The sequence below is a fragment of the Theobroma cacao genome, chromosome 8 (genome assembly GCF_053813885.1).
Source record: "Theobroma cacao isolate CCN51 chromosome 8, ASM5381388v1, whole genome shotgun sequence".
Classification (NCBI taxonomy): domain Eukaryota; kingdom Viridiplantae; phylum Streptophyta; class Magnoliopsida; order Malvales; family Malvaceae; genus Theobroma; species Theobroma cacao.
In genome coordinates, this window is record NC_142646.1 from 27,099,928 (window position 1) to 27,122,359 (window position 22,432).

Here is a 22,432-nt window from a genome sequence, read left to right on the forward strand (position 1 = left end):
TGAAAATTAAATGGGAATTTTCGGTGCAATAAATTAAAATTTTTACCCACTAGGGGTAAAAGCGTAATTTATAGTCCGAACTGATAAATTAGACCAAATTCACAGTCATTGAGGTATTGTGGATATAATTGGATAATTGAAATTGAAATGGATGGAATTGGAGTCGAATTGGGGATTTTAAGAGTTTACATCGTGTATAGGCGAGTTAGGTCGGACACTGCAATTAAACGATTGTTTAAACATTTCAAATCCTATCTAGTGCATACGCATGGATAAGAGCTTGAAATAATTTATGATAAATTGACACAATTTATTGAATTTTGTGTCACAGATTATGGATAGGTGGTGAGTCAATTGTTTCGGGTAAGAGACTGCACCCAAGGGCGGAAGATAGGAGTATTTCTACTCCTAATACTGTGAGTAAACTTATTATCGTCTTAATTATCTAGAGTAGTTTTATACAACTGTGTGATTTTATGAAAAATGGGTTTAAATGGTAAATTGCTATGTTTTAAGAGAAATTGTAATTTTATAAAATGATTTTATAAATTTTCTAGAAAATCGAATATTGGTTTTGAAAATGGAGTAATTGGAGACTGCTAGTTTGTGTTGCAAATTTATGGTTTTGAATTGAATGGCTTATGACAATAAATGAGCATGAATGGTTAAATTGATTTCGGTGTTAGAATTATTTATAATGTGTATTCAGCCTTGAGAGGCTAGGTTGCGATAAATTGCCATGTCATGCTAGAATGAATTTTATTGATTGGTGGATTATATATTAATTATTTACTGCAGAGGGGGTTCCGTGGACCAGCCTATTAGAGGGGCACGATAAACTCCATTATATTATTACCTCGAACGGAGAGGCGCGTAGGGTATCTCCTGGGGTATAGCTTAGGGTTCACTTCACGCCAAACCACCACGTGAAGGGGAACTCAGCCAACGTCAAGGAACGACTGTATTTTCTCAAACTAAAAAAATATTTTAAGTGTATATGAAATTTTAACAGCCTTGGCGGACTCGGTTGGATGCCCTGCGCAAGGTATCACTGAGTATGAGTTTTTGCACGAGCCAAAGTGTCACGACCCGGTACTCCCCTCGAGCCCGTGACAACCGCCGCGGTGTCCCGATAGACACTTATTGCCCGGAATGTCAACCCGAAACCCCGCAAGGCTTTACTATCAGTTTCTCTGTTCCCTTGTGAGCAACCATTGTCAAATATCGTGTTCTAAAATATTTTAAGCTGTTTCCAACTTTAAACAAATAAAATATTAATTTTTCGTCTCACAAGGGTATTTTGGTCATTTTTCTCAAAAATTTTAAAACTGGCTAAAACGTAATATACAAGTACAAAACACACAATTCATATTCAAAATGAGTTTAAAAGTCTAAAATCTTCATTTAAAACGAAATTATGGTTATTTGAATATAATAAGAGAATAAAAGAAATATTAAGTAAAATATCCTATTTTCTTATAAAATAATATTTATAGAGTTATACGTGAATAATTTTTATAGCGTAAAAGCTAAATAAATTTATACATACTTAAATACAGTAAGCCAAAATATTTAATTTAATTTACAATAACAAGAGTGCCCCCGAATAAACAAAAGTAAAGAGGACTGTGAACCTACGGTTTGGAAAATGCAGATCCCACTGTAGTCCTCGATGAGATCAGCTATCTACAGTGTATACTGAACCTGAAATGGGTGGAAAGGAGGGTGGTGAGATTATAAAATCTCAATGAGTAAACAGACATCATCATAAACATCTAGAGTTGAGTACATGGAGACAATAAAGTAAATCATCATAAACTGGGTTATACAATTAGAACACATCTCGTTCAAAATACGTAAAAAGGCTTATGAATCTCATAAAAATCTAGGCTTGTGCCATAAATCCATTCTCGGGGACACCTTGGCCGAGGCATCCTACCGAGACCGCGAAGGCTATTAAAATTCACATTTCACATAAATCATGTTTTTGTTTTGAAAACATAGCCGTTCCTTGGCGTTGGCTGAGTTCCCGCTCACGTGGTGGTTTAGCGTGAAGTGAACCCTAAACTTTACCCCAGGAAATACCCTACGCGCCTCTCCGTTCGAGGTAAGAATATAATGGGGTTTACCGTGCCCCTCTAAAAGGCTGGTCCACAGAAACCCCCTACTACAGTGATTAATTAATATATAATCCACCATATAATAAAACTCAATAACATGATATGGCAATTTTGTAATTCGTAGTTTTTCAAGGTAACCAAACAATTCGCATTTCAATACAATTGCCAACTAGCCAATCATGCTCGATTTATCATAAGCCAGTTAATTTAAACAATCAAATTGCCACAATTAACAGTTTCCGTGTACTCTATTTTTCAAAATCACTATTAATTTCAAAACAATTTATAATTTAATTTCATTGAAACTCATTTATTCATAAAACATGAAAATTTATCTTTTTAAATTCCTTTTTCCATAGAATTCATGAAAGCATTTAAAAACCACCCTAGATAATTAAAATGACAGTAAGTTTACTCACAATGTCTAGAATGCAGACTTTCGAAGCACTCTGTCTACTGGTCTTCGGATGCAATTTGCTTGCCTTTATCAGAGGACTCACCACCTTGACACAATACAAAATTGAGAGTTTCACCAAGTTGGTACTAAATCAAAATTAAACTAATTTAGATTACCAATGCATGATATGGAATGCAAAAAAGCACTGGTAACTATTTAAACCCGGTATTGGCCTAATTCGTCTTATCACCCGATTAAATTCCTAACGGGTCCGTTTAAACTCCAATTTAATTCTTTTCAGTTTCTATACCTCAATTGCACCCAAATTAACTTAATGTCCCTCAGTGTGGTGCAAATTATCTATCCCAACAATAAATTACGAAAATACCCCTAGTGGGTAAAAATTCGTATTTTTGCTCCGAAAATTCCCATTATTTTTCTAGGCTCATAATTCATCATTCCTTAACCAATTCTCCTAGAATAAAATCAAACTCATCCTCACTCACTACATGGTAAATTCAGCCATTAATGGTTGGGGGAGAAAATAAATTCTTTTCTTGTTGTTTTGTTTCTAAATATGCTAAACTAACTAAAAACACTAACATAAATTAAAATCAAATAAATCCAATAACTTTCTCTCTCCTAACCCATTTTTTCAGAATTTAATTCATCATGAAAACATGTAATTTAATCATGAAAAATAAAGAGAAATGCTTGGGAATAAGAAAACTCAAGCTTAATAGAAAAAACTCACCTTTTTCACTTAATTTCCTTGAAAATTCACACTTTTTCTTTGATTTTCTCTCTCTAGGGTTTTGTTTTTATTTTCTCTCTCTTCTTGCTGGTTTGGCCGGCCATGGGGTGGAAGATGGGCTGATTTTGTGCCTTTTAAAAAGGAAAATAATAAATTAATAAAGGCATGACACATGGCATCATGTCATTGGCCCGTTTTTAAAATTTTAAAAATTTAAACATTTTATCTCCACCACATGTTTAGTCAAGGGTCAAAGATGAAGACAAAGGAAGACCATGTGCTGGAAAAATATCCTGGTGGTGGAAAATTACAATTTTGCCCCTGAGGTGGCAAAATTACCATTTTACCCTTATACTCCAAATTATACCGAAATTAAACTTTTTCACTTCTAAACCTCAAATCATACTCCAATAAGTCAAATTATACTCCAATAAGTCAAATGGGGTCAAAAAAATCTTTTTTTAAAATTTTCATTTTGTCCGCAAGTGGCAAATGACCATTTTGCCCCTAGTTAGTGAAAATTCCTATTTGACTCCAAATTGATCCTCAAACTCCAAATTACCATTTTAAGTCATCCATGAACTGTGAAACTCTTAATCTCACCTTAAAATTCCTATTTGATCTAGTTCGAGGATTAAATAAACTTTGTTGTACCTCTAGGTACAATACCGACTTTTGTAAATTTTTCGGGACTCTCCTAGCATGCAATCATGCTATCATCACATGTATGTCATGAATAGTATTTTATAAGATCGGGCTTTACACAAAGTTTTAAGAAATTCATAAGTCAAGCTGATTACTCGATTTATATGGATTGATTTTATTTGGTTGAAATGAACTGAAAGGTAATGAAATTACAGTATGATGGCTTATTTTAATTGTCTCTATTTACTCGGCTTTAGATACTTTAGATGGTATCTGTTTACTCACTAGGATTATAAAATCTCACCCCTTCTTCCTATACATTTTTCAGGCTCAGGACAGTTTGTAGATAGTCGAGTAGGACGAGAACTAAGCTCGGAACTGCATTATAGAAAGTAAGAGTTCACAGTCTTACATCTTTTTGGTCAATTAGAGCCCACGTGTCATTGCAGATCAAAACTTATATTTTGGTTATCTGTATTTCTATTCATACAATTTTTACTTTACTTTCATGTGCGAAAAAAATTATTTACGAATATTTCTATAAAAATTTATTTTATGACAAAATAGAATATTTCAATTATTATTTTTGAATAGTACTAGTTGTCAACAATTTGCTTTCAAATGAACGTTTTAGATACTTAATTGTTTTTAAATCATTAAATATATATTTTCTGCTTACCTACTACATTTTTAGCAAGTTTTGAGATTTTTGACGAAAAAGTACGAAAATACCCATGTGAGCCAGAAAATAATATTTTATTGTTCTTATTTAAAAATGACTTATGATTTTTTTGAAATGCGAGATTTAATAACTGTTGCTCACCGGGGAGATGCGGAAGTTGATGCTAAGCCTTGCGAGGTTTCAATCGACATTTGGGGTGAAGAATGTCTGTCGAGGCCTCGCGGCGGTTGTCACGGGCCCGATGGGGAGTTTCGGGTCGTGACATAATCCTTCCTCGGGTGTAACCGTACTCTAGAATCTAGATTTAGAAAAACGTAGACCAGTTTAAGGTTCTTTTCGGTGGGCTTAAAATTAATTTAAGGCTTCATCGATTAGAATTGAGTCAATAGGTGGCCAACCACACCTAGTAAAAAAGATTGGTGGCGACTCCTAGTTTTTTAGAGTTTTCATTCGCGTCTGGCGATCGGGTTCTCGAACTCGCACGTTACGACAATACTGTCCCCATGGTTTCAATAAAAATGGTTCTTTTTCATGTGATTTGTGACATGAGAAGTTTGGTTTTTCGGAATATGAATATATCAATGTTTTATAAATAAGATATGGTGGATTTTGAGCACGTGCATGCATAGTTTTATGTTTTCAAACAAATTTTGTATGGTTTTAAACTAAAATAATGTGGCTTATTAAATACTCTTTCATTAATGCTCGTTTCCTTCCTTATCCCTCACTAAGTATTATGTACTCACCTTTTTGTTTTCAGATCCCGAGTTAGATAAAGCTTAGCTTTGGTGGATCCTCTTCTGTCAACCTTGGTAGGTAATTAAAGGCATTCACTAGCTGCACCAACACCACCTAAATGGGCTCCATTGTCTAATATTGTTTTCTCCAATAATAATGTCCACTTTTGTTGTTCATAGCCATGGGCACCAATATGTTTATATGTGATGAAAGGTTGTAAAGTTACAGCATGAATATGTTAGATAATAGTGTGGTACGTGGTTACTACGAATGGAATACAATATGTGTGTCTTAGTTATGAATGTAGAAATTGTACAGGCGAATGGATATAAATTTGATGTGAAATATGTACAAGTTTGTAAGCTTGTGTGGGCCTCATGGGTTATGCTCATTGGGCCTTCATGGTGGTCATGTTCCAATAATGGGGTGTGACATATAATTATGAAAATTGAAAAAATTAATGATATTATTAAATTGACATGTGATTTCCTTATAAAATTATCCCATGCATTGGTAATAAAGTTCTTTAACTCCACAAGTAAGAATAAAAGGTTGACCATGCATGTGTCATATAAGGCATCTTATATACAATGATTTTAACATACACAATCCCTTAGGATGTGACACGTGTTTTTGTCATTTCCTTAATTGTGGAAGGCATTCTCGATTTTTTAGCAAAAGCTGTCAGATGTGTCATAATTTTGACATGTATTTGGGGCATTGTTTCCAATCTTAATGTAGTGGCTTTTTTGGGTTCGCAACTGCAATTTGGTAATTTTCCTAAAAGTTAGGGGTGTTTTCAGTTTTACATGTCTAAAGGAGGGGCTTATTCGGGTTTTAGCTCACAATAGTAGGGGTATTTTGAGCTTTTCCTTACCCTTTAGAAGCTTCCAACCTTAAATCTTAATGTTCTCTTCTTTTTCTTTGTCTATCATTACCCGTAATTCTCCTTTGTCTTTTGGGATCTCTCTTTGGAGGCTTAACAAAAGGTTTTCTCTCATTAATGGCTCTATCTTCTGCTATGTCTATTTTGGAAGCTTATCGAAAGGTTTTCTCTCACTAACAGTGTTTCTTCTTTTTCTTATGCTATTTCTCTTTTGGAAGTTTTTGGAAAGGTAACATGTACTTTCTGATTAAGTTTTGGTTTTTTTCTTTACTGTAAATTACTTTTGCTTGAATAAATAGAGTTGGAATAAAGCTATGATTTGTTTTTTTGGGTTTTGTGACTTTGAATTTCTTTTCTTTATTCCATGGTTACAAAATACTTTGAATGGCAAACCCTAGAAACCTAGAAAGACTTGCTTGCTTTTGGTGAAAGTAATAATAGGTTATTCTCCATTTTGGATGTTGGGCTTCAAGATAATGGTAATGTTGTTGGAAGGAATAGCTTAGTGTTACAAGCTACGCTCTTTCACTTAAGTATGCCATAGTCCATGTGACGCTTGACTGGACACTTCCATAAAAGCCAGTCAATAACTCTTTTATTTCTAAACAAACATCAACCATAGCCACAAATTAGATTAAGACAACACACATCTAAACCATAAAGCATACCCAATACCATCTATGCAACCACTAGAGCCACATAAAGAACAATGTTTTATTAATATTGAGATAAGTACAAAGGGACCAAGATTAGCCATTGTCGAGCCATAGGGGCAACCCTAGATGATTTGCTACAAACATACCTTTACTAATTAGGCAGCCCAACAATCCACCTACTACTCACCCCATATAAAGATTTTATGAGATTTTGCAAGTATTTCACCAATAGTCATTACAATGCTTGAAATGGGGGAATTCTTTTCCTAAAGGGTATTCCCCCCTAATGACTTCACAAGTATTTCTAGTGATGTCACTAAGTGCCATTACAATGTTTGAAAGGGAGACATCTCCATTAAAGGTATAAAAGACCTAATCTCTTAGGAAATTCTACCCTGTCATAGCCCTATACAAGGTTGGCTCATGACATCCTCCCCCACTTAATCTGTTGATGTCTTCATTGATTGGATGGCTTGGGATTCTTCAATTTTTTGGTTGAAGGTGCGAATATCGACTCCCTTCTCCCAAGTGATTTCATTTGTCCCCAAATCTTCCCATTTCACCAAATACTACTGAGTTGGTCATCAGTTGATTATGGTTGTCCTCTTTGCAAGAATCTCTTCTACTCGATGTTGAGATGGTGGCTTAGTTGTGATAGTAGCTCTCGTGGCCTAACTCTTGCTTGCATCTACTGGATTTGCATGGAACGGCTTCAGGTTGCTGACAAGAAACACCAGATGCACCTTTATCCACTTGGGTGGATCAATCTTGTAAGAGGTACTCCTTACTTTATTTGTAATCTATATGGAGCCTTCATATTTATGCACTTTCGTCTATCTCTTTTTCTTAACAATCTGAGTTGTTCGGGTACCAGATTCACAAACATAAATTCCCTCACTTTAAAACGTTGCTTTTTTCAACCTTTGTTTGCCCACTTCTTCATGCAGCTAGAGGCTTTCTCTTGATAACCTTTAGCAATCTCAGTATTATGTCTCCACTCTTTAGCAAAGTTAAAGGCTCAAGGGCTCTTCTAGTTGTAGAATTCCACCGAGGTGTGGGGAAGTCTAGGTTGCTACCTTGTGACAACCTTAAACAGGGTTTTGTTTGTGGCAGAATTCTTTTATGAATTAAAACATAATTAAGATGCATCTAATAGATTAGGCCAATTCTTCTAGTTTGCTTGTATGAAATGTCGTAGATATTCCTACAATAGTTTATTAAAACGTTCTCTTTGACCATTTATTTGTGAATGATAACTGGAGGAGATGTTGAATTTTGACCCTAATAGCTTGAAAAGCTCTTTCCAAAAGAAAATAGTAAATTGTGGATCTCTGTCCTTGATGATGCTCTTAAGTATACCTTAGTACTTCATCACATGTTTAAAAATCGTATGGGTTGTTTCTTCTGAAAAGCCAAACTTCTATATTAGAATAAACATAACATATTTAGAAAAACGATCTACTACCACTAGAATTGCTATCATATTCTCCACATTAGGAAGCCTTACTATGAAACCAAGAGAAATGTTTTCCCACAATTTGCTCGATACTAATAACGGTTCAAGCATTCCTACTAACTTTTTTCTCTTTACTTTGTCCCGTTGACAGATAAGGCATGCCTGCGTATAATCCATCACATTTTACTACATATGGGTCCAACAGTAATCTTGTTTCAAAAATGCCACTATATGCTGCAAACTTGGATGTCCTGCATATAGAGTTCATGACATTCTCGCATCAACTTTTATCTTAATTCTCTAACTCTCGGAACAAATATTCGTGGCCCTTTAGTTAAAAGAAGTTCATTTTTGACCCAAAAATACTTACCCTTTCCACTCTCCACTAACTTCATGATGGCGATGGATTATTGGTCCTTTTTTAAGTTTTTTTAATAAGGTTACGAATGTCCGTAGTCACTTTGCTGGTTGTTATCAGAGTTATAACTTTGAGAGCTACAAATTCAACCTTTTTATTGAGGGCGTCTACCGCTTGATTATCCTTCCTAAACTTGTGTTTGAAGTGGAAATCAAACTTGGCTAAGAACTCCTGCCATTACACTTGTTTAGTTGTATGTTCGGTTGAGTGAAAAAATGATTGACTGTAGCATTGTCTATCTTAACCATGAATTGAGACGTTAATAAGTAATGTCGCCATGCTTGTAAGCAATGAATCATAGTTAAAAGTTATTTTCTTGCATCATGTATCTCTTTTCAACTTCATTTAGCTTTTGACTCTCAAATGCGACTAGATGTCTTTCTTGCATTAATACCTTTCCAAGAGTAAAGTTTAACACATCTGTCTATACCTCAAAAGGTTTTTCAATATCTAGGATTGCTAGGAGAAGATTTGTCATCATCACTTCTTTCAAATCTTTGAAAGCTTCTTGGCGTAGAGGTGTCTAATCCCATTTTTGTCTCTTTTTAAGCAGTTCTGTGAGTACCACTGTTCTTTTTGAATACCTCTCCATGAATCTTCGATAATAGTTGGCTAGCCCTAGAATGAGTAAAGCTTAGTTGTATTTTTAGGGGTGGCCTACTCTTTGATAACCTTAATCTTTTCCATATCCATCCATATGTACTTTTGTTTAATTATGTGGCCAAGGAACTGAATTCAGGTTTGCACGAAGATGCATTTCCCTCTTTTCACATATAATTGGTTGTTGCATAACCTTTGGAAAACTTGCTGCAAGTGCCTTTGATACTCCTTTAGGGTTGAATTGTACACCACGACATCGTCCAAGTAGATTACCACAAACTTGTCTAGATAATCATGAAAAGCCTAATTCATCAATGTGTAAAAAGTGACAAGAGCATTGGTTAGTCGAAAAAGTATAACAAAAAATTCAAACGCACAAAATAGCATCACGTAGGAGGTTTTTGGTTCATCTCCATCAGTAACTTTTACTTGATGGTAGTCCAATCTCATATCTAATTTAGAAAAGTTTTTGCATGACTAAGCTGGTCAAAAATATCTGCTATAAGAGAAATTGGATATTTATTCTTCATTGTGACCTTATTTAGAGCCCCGATAATCCATGTATAACTGCAAACTCCCATCTTACTTTCATGGAAAAGTATCAAGGCCCCAAAAGATGTTTTTGAAGGTCGGATGAATCTGGCTTAGATCAACTCGTCTAATTATTTCCTTAGCTCTGCTAAGTTTGATGGAGCCATCTTGTATGGCCCTTTGTAAGTGACTTGATGCTTGAGAGTAATTCTATCTCATTATCAACAGCTCATCGAAGTGGTAAGACCTTAGGTAGCTGTTTTAGCATCATATCTTGAAATTCTTCAAAAACTAACTTTACTCCCATGAGTATTGTATTTATACTATCTTCGCCTTTATAAATGGGCAAGACTACATAGAAGGGCTTTCCTCACTTAATCCTTTTTTTGAATTGGATAGCTAATATAATTCTTTTCCCACTATTGGGTAGAATTGTAGCTTGTATGACACAAGATTGTTCTCTGAAGAATATTAGACAACTCGCAATAGGGAATGGGATAACTTATGCCTTAGTCATAAAATCCAAGCCCAAAACAAATCAAAATCATCTATAGGGGCCATAGTCATGTTCACCTTCCTCTCTCAAGAACCAATCTTAACCTTTGCATCCTTAAAGTTTCCCATAATAGCTGAGGTTGATGGATTGACTACTTTCATCTATCTAAAATCTTTCTCTACCTTGAGACTGCATCTCTTTGCCTCTCCTATAGTAATGAAGGTATCATAGGCCCTTGTGTAGAGCATGGCATTGGTCTTTTTATCATTCATCAACACATCCACATACATGAAACCTTGTTGAAGCTCTTTTTGCATATTTTCTAATTATGCTTGTAAGGCATTAAAGAACCAAATTGAACTCAAATGCACCAGTTCTTCCTCGACTTCCTCAACTAGGGTTTGGGCTTTAGCTGTTTCCACATTAGTAGTACATATCACACTAAGTATTGTTTGATGTGGGCAATTAGCTACTTGGAAAGGCTCATTGCAAAAAAAAAAAAAAAAAAAAAGAAAGACAAAAACAAGATATTAAGGCTTGAGGTTTGAAGCCTCACCGCTTAGTTGTTCTTTGTTGAGGTGTGTCCCTAGCGAGTGGTCTCATTTCTCTTCCCCACTTGAGGGTATGTTAACTCTTAGGAACATCACCTCAATATTAGAGCTCGAGCTATTAATTCTCGATAAAGAGTCCTTCCGTTTATGTCAATTATCACTATAATCAATAAGACGTTCATCAGCCATCATTACTGAAATCACATCCCGTACATTCTGTTGCTATAACTCTATCCTCACCCATGGTTTTATGCCTTCGAGAAAATAGAACAACTTATCTTTATCGACCATGTCCCTAATATCCAGCATTAAGGTAGAGAAGTTTTTCACAAATTCTCGTACTAACCTGATTTGTGTCAATTTTTGCAACTCTGGCTGAGCCACATATTTTACATTTTTAGGAAAAATTTAGTTCTTTAGTTCTTTCTTAAGGTCCGCCCCCGTTTGGATGTGGCACTCATCATCGAAAAATTTGGATCACCACCAAAATTTTACGTTCTCTGCAAGATACAATGCAACTGTTGTCACCTTGTCTTCCTCTGACTTTGTAAACATAGCTCAAAAGTATTGTTCTATATAAAAAAGGAAGTTCTCTAACTTTTTTGTATCTCTAGCCCTTCGTATCACTTAAGCTTTGGTAACTTTGCCTTTTTCCCTTGATTTCCTAGGTTTGCATTATCATTACTTGCAGTAATAATCAAAAGGTTTACTTGAGCTTCCAATTCTCACAACTTGTCTTGAAGAGTGCTCAATGCATCCCTAGTCTCATCACTCAAGGTATTTGTCGTCTCGGACAGTTCTCTCTAGATTATCTTAATTTCATCTATCTGCTCACGTGAGACCATCTGAGCTTTTATTGTGGCCATCACAGCCTCTAACTCATCAATTCTTTGATGGCCCTTAGATGCACTCTGCGTGGTTATCATGTTTAGTCTTTCACTTAACACATCTTACCTATCCTTTAATACCAACTATCATAGACCACGTTCTTTGCTTAAGTATGCGATAGTCCGTGTGGCTCTTGAATGGATGCTTCCACACAAGCCAATCAATAATTCGTTTATATCAGAATTAACATCAACCATAGCCACAAATTAGATTAAGGAAATGCACATCGAAATCATAAGGCATATTAAACGTCATATATGCAACCATTGGAGCCACGTCAAGAAAAATATTTTATTAATATTGACATAAGTACAAAGGGACCAAGATAAGCCATCGTCGGACCATAAGGGTAGCCTTAGATGATTCGTTACAAACATATCTATACTAGTGAGGTAGCCCAACAATCTATCGACTACTCACCCCTTATAAACAATTTACGAGATATTACAAGTATTTTACCAGTAGCCATTACAAAGCTTGAGATGGGGACATTCCTTCCTAAAGGGTCTTCCCCCTTAAAGACTTGACAAGTATTTCTAGAGATGTCATCAAGTGCCATTATAATGTTTGAAAGGGGAATATCTCATTTGAAGGTACAAAAGACTTAATCCCCTAGGCAATTCTACCTTGTCATAGCCCTATATATAGGTTGGCTCATGACACTTAGCCAAGCATGCAAAAGATGATGATGTCACTATTGAGGAGAACACTCAATCCAAGATTTAAACTTAAACTGAGTTAAAAAAAACTTTGTTTTTCTTCAAATTTGTTTAATTTTTTCTTTTGACTGGGAAGCTGATTTTAGAACTATTGAGTTTAGGCTTTTTTTTCTTTGTTTGTTTTATTTTGTGTAGGGCTTTGATTATTTTAGTTTGTGGTTTTTTTTTTGTTGCTACATACTGAATCTAACATTGGGTTGATTTTGTGTTTTCTAGGGCTTGAAAAAATAATGAAAAAAACCCTAGTATTTTTCTTTAAATTTGTTTGATTTTTTTCTTCTTTCACTTAGAAAATGCTTTTTCGAGTACTGAGTTTCGTGTTTTTTTTCTTGTGGTTTGTTGTCAACATCTAATATTGTACTGTTCTGATTCGTTTCTTTATTTTTTGACTTTACTTTTATCGGTTTGTGTATTGTTTGTTCTCCATTCAGTTGCTCTTTTTTTTTTAAAAAAAAAATTTGCCAAGTTGAAAAGGATAAACAATATAGGTAAAAGGTTGTAACCTCTTATAGTATTTTACAATCATAAAGCATTTTTTAGGTGTGTTTACAAATTTTTGCTCATTTTTTTTGTGCATATCTTTGATGTGTTTGAAGCTAAACTATGATGTTGTGATCAGATTCAGCCTTGAGATTTAAATCCTTGATTCTTTGAAGGAAAATTGTTTTTCTTTTTTTGTTGTGTTTAATTTATGATAGGTACATTGCAAAATTTGGGTAGGATGATTTTATAATTTTAGCTAAATCATGACCATCTATATTGTTTTTCCCTAATTAAAAAAAGTTAATTCTTGTTTTTTTTATGTGTTGTTTTAGATTTAGATAAATAGTTAAAGAACACTTTGTATTTTTACTCTTAATCTTAGCTCAACTTTCTTAAATAATTAGAAAGAAATAACTTTGATTCTTTTGTTGTCCTTTTTTTACTATGTTTTTCTACTTTGACTTTCTTCAACTCTTGATTTCCTATTTCTTTATCGTCTTTTTGGGTTCCACAATTTTTCTCTTTGCTTTTCTTATGGTGTCTTTTTTACTATAACTTTCTTCTTTACTAAATTTCCTTTCTATTCACCTATGGTTTTCTTTTTTTGTTTTTCTTCTTCAATTTATATTAGGGATATTTTGTTTTTTGTATTTGCAGTTTTCCACAAACAAGTGAGCCTTTTTTTTTTTTGTTTGCTCTCAGTGAGTTCTTAGATTTTAGCTATTCAACTTTGTTTTGGTGTTTTCCTTGTTCTATCTTTCTTTAGCTACAAACATTTGGCTATTGCATAAAGCAAGATTTGTTTTTTACATATGGTTTTATTTTGTTTCTTATTTTTAATTATCTTTTTAGTGAAATATGTCTTTCACTACAAATATATTCCTTAATTTATATGTTTGTCATTATTATTTTTTCAACATGTGCATAGCTAATCATTGGATTTCATCAAATTTTGGAGAGCATCAATTTTAAACTTTATGTTAAAAAGCCTTTCTTCACTCAACTAAAAGGTTTTATTTTGTTTTACAAATATTTGTGCTAATGATTATGCTCTTTTGTTTCTTCTTGATTTCTTTGGTTTAAATATAAGCAATTATGACATTCTTTATCTCTTTACATTAGTTGTTTTCTTCTTTAATGGGTAAGTTGGGGTGGGGGAAATTGAATTTAAGGCAGTGCCTTTTGAAGTTAAAGTGCAACTACAATTTCATTATTTGCTTTTTTCTATTACTCTTTTAGAAGTAGTATCTTGCCATCTAGACATTTTCTTGGTATATTTTATTCAAGTGAAAATTACTTTATGAGTAGTTTCTTATTGTTTATAGACGACCTCAAAATAATAGAAGGAAGGTGTGCTGTCGATGACTATAATAGGTATGCCTCACCTTAATGCATTTGTATGAATTTATTTTTGCTTCATCTATTTTCCCTAGTTTGTAGTTTATGCCATTTATCATTTATCTTAATGTGTGTCCTTTAGATTTTGCCTATATAAGTTGCTTGCTGCCTTCTTTGTTTAGATTCTAGTAAATAAGATATGAAAATTCACATTGAATTTTTCTGGTTTGTTTCACCTATATTTCTAATTATTTCATTTTTTTTATTTCTCTTCTGCTTTGGTGGGTTATGCTTGGTGGTTTGGTTAGTTTGGTTTTGTTGTATATTGTGTAACATTCTGTCTTTACATTGTTATCTGAAAACATGACAAGGTTGAGTGTGCTTTCTTTTTTATTATTGACAAAATGCTACTCATTGATGAAAAAGATTTAAAGCATTGTTGTTGAGTTGATTTTTGTTGTGTCATGTATTACTTGCAACTTGCAGAATGTTGTCCAAATAAAATGAAGAAACATGTTTTTGAATCGTTGGTACTGAAAACTAGTTTGCTCTATTTTCCAAATAGCATCATGCTCATTGTTAACTATTGAACAATTTTTGTTTACTTTATAATAATTTTTGTATATTTTGTAACAAATATTATTTGTACATATATCAAATATTAACAGCCAAGATTATGTTAATGATAATAATAGAAACAAAGTTGCTAAAAGTGAAAGTTATGATGATTGCCTCCAGATTTATGGTTTCTATTCTAAATCAGTGGGATTTCAAGATTACTTTTAATGTAGACATTTTGCTATTAGTTGTAAATTGAGATGTTGAGGTATAAGTGTTTAATGATGCATGGAAACTCTTTAAACAATAAACCAATGCAATTTGTTTTCTTATTTTATACATACACACACACACACACACACACACACACACACACACACACACACACACATCATTTTTAGCATAAAATAATCAATCATTTTGCTCATGTACAATAGTGAATTCGTTACTACGTTTCTTTAAACAATCTAATAATAATTTTATTACTCAAAATTGTTCACATCAATACACAATTTTTCAAACCTGCTGCATAGCACGAGTGCTCTTCTAGTATATATAAAAGTAATGAATTAATTAATTATTAAATGATCAATAGACAACCATCTAACTCCACTTCTAAATTAAATTTTCAAACTTCACAGTCAATATATAGAATAATATCAAGTTAATTCGCTAAACCTAAAACTTAATGTACTAATACAATTGAAATATATATAAATTGAAAGAAAACATGACCTAACACAGAGCACAAAAAACCCAAGAAGTGGTTGAAATGGATACTTGCCTACTTGTTGGGTATTAGTTGTTAGATTTTCTCAACTAATAAAGTGAGAGTTCACATTATTTAATTTATTTTACCCTTTAATCAAAAATAGGTTAAGCTTATTTGGTCTTAATAAAATGACAATAATATAATCATAATATGATCTAGTAAAGTGGGTCAAACTCCAATATCATATGTGTGCTTAAGACTATAGGCCTGTATAAGAAACCTTAAATTTTGTGACATGTGCGACTAAGGACTCAATATATAAAGATATGACTACATCTCCTATTATATTCACCTAGTAGTTAAACTGGTCAAATATTGCTTTCGCTATCAAATCATGGATAAAAAATTAAGTATGCCTTTATTTTCTAAAATTCAACTATGAAAAATCTTGGATTAGTACAAATTAATAATGCATAAAGTTTATGAATTGGTAATAAAGACTACCATAGTTTGAATATAAGATCTAATTAAGAATTATTTTATGTGATATACTATAAATTTACCATGTTTAAGTCAAGATCTTTAGGCATGTAGGCGAAAAACTATTTTTTAGTTATTGGTTTTGTCAATAAATATAGGTTTATTTTATAAACCAAAAAGTGTTTCTTTCACAAGCTTCGGCTGCATAAAGTTGAAAACAAAGTGTGTTACAAAAAAATAAAATAAGATTGGATGGTGTATGTGATTTTAGTTGGCGTATATCTTTCTAATATCCAATGTATCTAATGTTACTTCTCTAATGATTGTGTACTCAAAATATGGTGTTTTAGATTATTATTTCAAATTGTTTAAGCGTTTGGAGGCAAGGAATGTGATTTTATGGACAACTATGATTGAGTCATATGTTGAGAGTAGGCATTTGCATGAAGCATTCAATGTATTTAGGTCAATACAATTATCAAAACACAAGCCAGAGTCAGTGTCAAAGGCAAGGATGTTGAACATTTGCAGTGAGTTTACAACTGCAAAGCTGGGAAGGAGATTCACGAACAAGTCTTGGAGAAAGATTTTGAATCGATTAATTCCTTGTTAAAGGTTCTATGATGGTGACTCAAATGGGACAAATTGAAGTTTGATGGCTAAAATGTGGATTGAGCATAAGTTTAGTGACTAATAGTGTAATTTACTTGTTGTAACAGCAATTCTGAACTAGGCCTTTATATATAAAAAGACGAAGTATCTTGATTCTATAATACTCAAACTAGTCACCCAACAACTTCTGTTCAACTCCAAGTAGCAAGATAACTTTCATCCTCAATATTTATAGAACTTATAGTTTGATTCTCTTCTTCTTGAGATTTTTTGTACATAAGGAATTATTCTTCATTAATTGAGTCCTCAAGGGGATTTAAAAGTTTAATTTGTGGATCCTAAATTTCAATTTTAGAAAAGATGGTAGAGTATGAGATGATAAAGAATTATTTTGATATTCACACAAAATTATTCCAGACAAAATGAGATGTCTACATGCAACATTAAATATTAACTAACATTAAAATTCACCCATCCAATATTTACACTAGGATCATGAAGAAAATGATTATAAAAAGATCACTTACTAGTATTTGTCAAAGATAGAAAATTTAGTTCAAAGGATTACAATTTAATATCTTCATACACTTGACATGGGTGGATTAAAGCAAATAAAGAGATGTGGTTGGGGTAGGTGAAACTTCAAGCTCTGAAAAGGATAATGTTAAGTTGAAACAAGGTTTGCAGAACCAGCCAAATGAGTGAGGAATAGGGCCACCTTGCATTTCAAGTTCAGTAAAAGAATTATAAATAAATTTAAATTGATATATATTACATATTTATTATCTTTCTTTTCCTCAATTTAAACTTATTTATATATATATATATGCATGGAAATGTAAAGTAGTGCTTGAAATAAATAAACGATACCTTCTAACAGGAATGAAGAGTGGCATGACCAACAGGCGACAAGCGAAGACATAAGCATGGATTCACAACAATAGTATTAGCCAAAGGATAGGCAACCTGCAATTTACAAGAAATAATTACAATGATAATTCACATTCAACACTTTATTTAATTTTGAAAATTTAAAGAACAACTTACCTGGTATTGACCAACTTACTTGTGATGTAGTCTCACTTGCACCACCGCTTGCTATGGAAGAGGAAAATTGAGAAATTGGAGTCTGTTAAATAGTCCGGAAACTTCATTCGTGAATATATATGAACAAAAAGAAAAAGATTTGCCACAATATACAAATGTGAACATTTTTTTTAATGAGATTACTTGAATATATAAAAATTACAATTTATCATTATTACAAAATATATATGGCATAATCAGTACAGTCAAGAAGAATAATTTTTTTTAAAAGCATATGTTATATAATTAATTTTCTTTGAGGTACATAATGTTGAAACAAGTCTTTAGCTTTCAGCCAGCAGAAGATTTGTTTTCAGCCTTAATGTTTGTTGAGTTTTAGGTTGACTTGAGTTCTAGATCTTATTTAACTAGGATTCTTGTTTGTGTATAATGATAATTCACATTCCACACTTTATTTAATTTTGACAATTTAAAGAATAATCTACATAGTTTTGATTGACTTACTTGTGATGTAGTCTCATTTGCACCGCCGCTTGCTATGGAAGAGAAAAATTGAGAAATTGGAGTCAGTTAAATAGTCCAGAAACTTCATTTTTAAACATACATGAACAAAAGAAAAAAGATTTGCCACAATATACAAATGTGAGGGTTTCTTTTAATGAGATTACATGAACATATAAAAATTACAATTCATCATTATTACAAAATATATACAGCATAATCATTACAATTAAGAAGAATAATTTTTTTTTTAAAAAAGCATGTGTTATATAATTAATTTTCTTTGAAGTGCATAATGTTCAAACAAGTCTTTAGCTTTAAGTTAGCAGAAGATTTGTTGTCAGCTTCAGTGGCCTATTTTGTACAACATGAGCCCCTTTTACACTCCAAATTTAGCTTATTTTCTTGCTTGAGATTGACCCTCCTTGTAAGCGACTACCATATGCCCCTAGAAGCTCGGCATCTCCCCACAATTACATTTGTTTAAGATTAAATTTACAAAACCAACATAAAATTAGGTGAAACTCACACATTGTGAGATTTGAATATGAGACATAAAAGTTTTAGGACTTCTTTTTTACTGTTGCGACATTATACATAAAGTTTACCTATCGGTTAAAATTTGAGACTATAATTTAAAAGTTTTAGATTCGAATAATGGAATAAAATAGGCAAGATATATTGAAATGACCAATGAGTGAAGACTGCCTCTCTAGTATGTGAGAAAAGGATATAGAAAATACAGATTCAACCTGTTGTACTTGAAAAACACTAAAATTGTGATTATTCTCAGGATCATTTGCAACTGCTTTCAGCCAAAGATTAAATTTTTGTGCATGACTTGCAATTTGATTTGGAGTCCTTGTCTTCACTAAATTCTCTGAAATTTTTTCCCATTTGTCTTATCCATACACTTCCAAACCTATTAAAAACGCTTTATGCTTCTATTCAGTCTAGAACTTCCCTAACCAATAAAAGAAAAATAAATCAGATCTTACATTAAAAGAAAATTAATATATGTTATTTTTAATTAATAATCAAGTATTAGTTTTAATATAACTAGAATAGGGCTTTTAACCATCAAGAATATCTTTTAATAAAACAAAATCATTGAATCAATATATACCTTGTTTTCTTTCTAGTAATTTGGAACCAATGAGCATATCCCAATCCTTTGGTTTCAGTTGACAAGTTGTTGAATAATGGCCTTGACATCGACAGATGGAGCACCTTCGAGTTTGAGTCACCTGTCTCGCCATGTTTGTCAGCTCTCTGTTATCCAAAGATGAGATGCAACGAGCGAGCAATCTAGTTAGCTAGGTTAATTGCATACACTGTAAAGCTTACTCCATACGATACCATATATAGGCATTTGACTCCACGGCTGTCCTTTGCAATTAGGATTGATCCATATCCACACATACCTGTAGACACTAAATTACAAAGAAAAACGGAGTAAAAAATATATAAAAAAAAAATGAAGAAATGAAAAAGGAGAGAGGTACGACTGGCAGGGTGCGGACGCACCCTGCCAGGCACCTCTCTCACCTGCCAGACGCGAATTTTTCGCGTCTGGCAGGGTAGTGGAGCGCCCCCTCCAGAGCCCAGAAATCGGGTATAAATGGGAGGGGGAGAACCTGCAACAGGAGGGGGCAGCTTTCTAAGCAATGGAGAGCAACCAAGGAGCAGAAAAATAGAGAAGGAGGGAGAGGCGTTCTGCTGCCGGCAAGGAGCGCTGGGCAGAAGAAAAAATAGAGAAGGAGGGAGAGGCGTTCTGCTGTCGGCAAGGAGAGCTGACAAAAAAAAATAGAGACGGAGCCGCGTTCTGCTGCCGGCAAGGAGAGCTGACAAAAAAAAAATAGAGAAGGAGGGAGAGGCGTTCTGCTGCCGGCGCAAGAGGAAGGAGAGCTGGGCAAAGGGAGAGACGGAGCCGCGATCTACCGGCGCAAGAGGAAGGAGAGCAGAGCGAGGCGGAGCTGCAATGCCGACCGACGGAAAGGAAGAAAGCCAGGTTTGGGTATTTGACGAAAAGAAAGAAAACTAAGTAAAAAAAAGAGAAAGTATCCCATGGAAGGTTGTGCAAAGCTGGACAGTGTGTCTAGCAACAGCCGTGGTCAGCTTAGTTGTGTTGAGGCTCATTCGACTTAATCAGGTAAGGAAAATTTAATTTCTTTGCATAATGGATTTGTGATTATTTAATTGTTTGGGTATCATGGTTTGATTCGTTTAAGTTCAACTCGCAGCATTTAATCTAAGCTTCATAATTTGATGCTAAAAGGTTGATTCGGAAATATTTTTTTTTACAAAGTCTTAAAAGGAAATTTTTTAGAGAATGTCTTTAAGATTAAGATTAAATTACTTTATCACAATGCTCTAAAAATTTTAGATATGATGTGCGAGTTTAAAGAGATAATCTAGTTAGAGGATTATAAATATGTATAAATAAGAATATAAATAGAGGCATGAGAAATATTTATGCACGCTAAAATATATACATATACATACGTATATATATATATATACATAAATATGTAGTGAATAAAAATAATATTATATCAAGTATGAAAATAATTATAATAGGGTAGGTAAGAGAACCAACCTTAGAGAATTAACTCCCAAGAAAAATATCATGACATTAAGGACAAGCAAACAATGCCGATGATGGGATAATTGATCGGGATGCGAGAAGTCGCAATCCCGAGCTTATGTTCCCTAGGCTCGGAATCCGAATCAAGGCCCCACCAGTATGATGGGAGGGTCTCGTTGTTAAGATTCCGAAATCCTTAATAAATAAAGAGCTTGATTATACAACAAAAATTATTACTTGATGAAATTACTTGATAAAAAAAAATAAAAAAAATAAGTAATAAAATAATGATAAAGTGGTAACAATTCAAATACATATAATAATTAATTCGTGAAAATACAATATATATGACATTAAATAAGTAAGTAAATAAATTAATAATAGTAAAAAAAATAATAACTAATTTAAAAGTAAGCATCGAATATTAAGTGGCATAAAGAGATGTGAAGATAAAAATAAAAAAAATAATAAATAAAGATCTTAGGCATTAGGTTTGAATAAAAATCGCTTATAAAAAATATAATAATAACAAAAATATAAAAATATACATAAAATAGTACGATAAAAAATATATAATTTTTCTCATTAAAATAACATAGAATTATAAACAATTTGTCTAACTATAAATGAAAAACAAAGAACTTAGAACAAAAATGTAAAGTATAAAAAATAATAATAATAATAATAATAAGAAATAAGAATAGGAAATAGGATAATAAAATATATAATAAAACAAAAATAATTAATGATAATAAAAAATAAATAATTGCATTAGCATAGCATATATGTATTGCATCATACATATCATAGCACATAAATATTTCTGTTTTCGAGTCTAAGCCCCGATGATGGGATCTTTCGGGGATCCTGCGAAGGCGGGTATTTCTCGAAAAGTTTCTTAGGTGAAAAGATGTCCCCGAGTCCCACCAGTATGATGGGAGGGCTCGAGAACCATCTTTAATAAAAGGCTTTTGCCCGAATTAGGTTCATTAGGCACAAAATATTATTTTAAAAAAGAGAACGTACGATGACCCCGAAGACGGGAATTATTCGTCGAATTTGCGAAGGCGAGTTTCTCGAATAATTCCCTAGGTGAGAGAATATTCCGAGTCCCACCAGTATGATGGGCGGATTCGGAAAATATCCTCGATAAAAGGTTATTTGTCCGGCATTTTTTATCTCACGCCATGCATTTCATCTCGCCACTCATTTGCGTTCCATTTTAGGTTAAATAGGAGATAAAATAAAAATAATAATTAAGGAAATATAGTGAAATTAAAAATTAAAGCCCCATAGGATAATCTAAAAATGGTACCGTTCATGGAACGGGCGTCCGAGGGGTGCTAATCCTTCCCCGGGCGTAACCGTACTTCCGAACCTAGATCCAGAAAATTGTAGACCGGTTTAAGGTTCTTTTCGGTGGGCTTAAAATTAATTTAAGTTTGCATCGATTAGAATCGAGTCAATAGGTGGCCAATCACACCTATTAAAAAAAAAGATTGGTGGCGACTCCTAGTTTAATTTTTTTAGTGAGTTTTCACATCCGCGTCTAGCGGTCGGGTTCCCAGACCCGCACG

At 33.3% G+C, this 22,432-nt stretch overlaps 1 long non-coding RNA gene across 1 annotated transcript; it reads right to left on the reverse strand.

Annotated features, from left to right (window-relative positions):
• Positions 1-1,565: 1,565 nt before the first annotated feature.
• Positions 1,566-3,360, reverse strand: LOC148761283 (uncharacterized). The gene is made up of 3 exons (XR_016027860.1): positions 3,272-3,360; positions 2,540-2,623; positions 1,566-1,704 (listed from the first exon to the last, which is right to left on the reverse strand). It is a non-coding gene; the product is annotated as an uncharacterized LOC148761283 (long non-coding RNA).
• Positions 3,361-22,432: the final 19,072 nt, after the last annotated feature.